This window comes from Cariama cristata, unplaced genomic scaffold, assembly GCF_000690535.1.
Source record: "Cariama cristata isolate BGI_N322 unplaced genomic scaffold, ASM69053v1 scaffold33016, whole genome shotgun sequence".
NCBI lineage: Eukaryota > Metazoa > Chordata > Aves > Cariamiformes > Cariamidae > Cariama > Cariama cristata.
Genome location: NW_009624515.1, coordinates 10,410 through 11,977, shown reverse-complemented (window position 1 = coordinate 11,977; position 1,568 = coordinate 10,410).

Sequence of the window (1,568 nt, the reverse complement as noted above, 5' to 3'; positions counted from 1 at the left end):
AGCAGCATCCGAGGGGAGGGGAGGGTGGGCACGGGATGGGCAGTGTCCCATCGGGTCCTGGAGGGCATAGTCAGTGGGAGGTGAGGAGCAGCTCCTCCATAATGAAATCCATAGTAAGTGATGTAAGGGTGCAGGTTCGCAGCATGGGTACTCCTCGGGCACAGAGGGTGGCACAGTTCCGGGGCTTGCTTGACTGATATGTGGCCAGACCTGCTCCCTTCCTGCCTCGCCAGCTTTAAGTCCAAGGAGGGCCAGGGCTGGCAGGCACCTCTCAATCAATCAGTCAATCAATCAATCACTGGCATCGCACTGGGCACATGCTGGTCAGGGCTGGCCACGTCTCCTGCCCACACCATCACAGCACACAGCCGGGGCTCCTCCACTCACTTTCGGGGTCTCCCAGTCCAGGCATGGTTCCAGCACACAGCACCGCTCAGGGATCACACAGCTCCTCAGAGATCGCAGACACCTTTTATTGAACAACACACCTTTTATTAAACACCACAACAAGAGACACACTACACACGCTTACAGTGACCACTACACAGCCCGCGGGCCACTTCGCTCCCAAGCCTGGGGCCATCAGCATCTCCTCCACTGTGCCACACTGCAGCATCCTGGAGCGGTGCTCTCCATGGACGCTGCTCCAACACCCGCTGCCAGATGCTGCCGGGCCCCGGACACTGCCAGAGAGGAAACACCACAGAGGCACCACTTAATCCTGGGCAGCACCCACCTCCAGTCACATCCACCCCAAGGTTCCTGCCCACCCAAGGGCTGCTTTGCACAGGACTGCCCCGGCAGCCTGCCACACGCGCTGCCACCACGCTCCAGGCTCACATGCCAAGAGATATGGACCCCATCTGAGGGCCAGGCCCACCACATGCACCCCAGCTAGAGAGCCCACCACAGGGACACCCCTCAGCACCTCACCCAAATGACATTCAGTCCAACTCTCCACCGAATCTGCTTGCACGGGTAGGTACCTCCTCACATGGGGTTGTTCGGTACCCGGCACCCCCCTAGGGCCACCCCACCACATCCTCACCAAACAGACATTGCTGCTGCCCACCCCTGCATGAGCACTAACACCAACAACCCCCCAACTTGGACAACACTCGCTGCCACCACAGTCCTCCTCTATCCCCCTGACAAACCACCCACCCGTAGGACCATCAAGGTTAGAAAAGGCCTTTAAGATCATCAATTCCAACCATTAACCCAGCCCTGCCAAGTCCACCACTAAACCATGTCCCTAAGCACCCCCTACACGTCTTTTAAATACCTCCAGGGATGGGGACTTCACCACTTCCCTGTTCCAGTGATTGACAACCCTTTCAGTGAAGAAGTCTTTCCTAATATCCAATCTAAACCTCCCCTGGCACAACTTGAGGCCGTTTCTTCTTGTCCTATGCCTCGTTACTTGGGAGAAGAGGCCGACCCCCACCTGGCTACCCCCTCCTTTCAGGTCATTGTAGGGAGCGATCAGGTCTCCCCTCAGCCCCCTTTTCTCCAGACCAAACCCCCCCAGCTCCCTCAGCCGCTCCCCATCAGACTTGTGCTCCAGA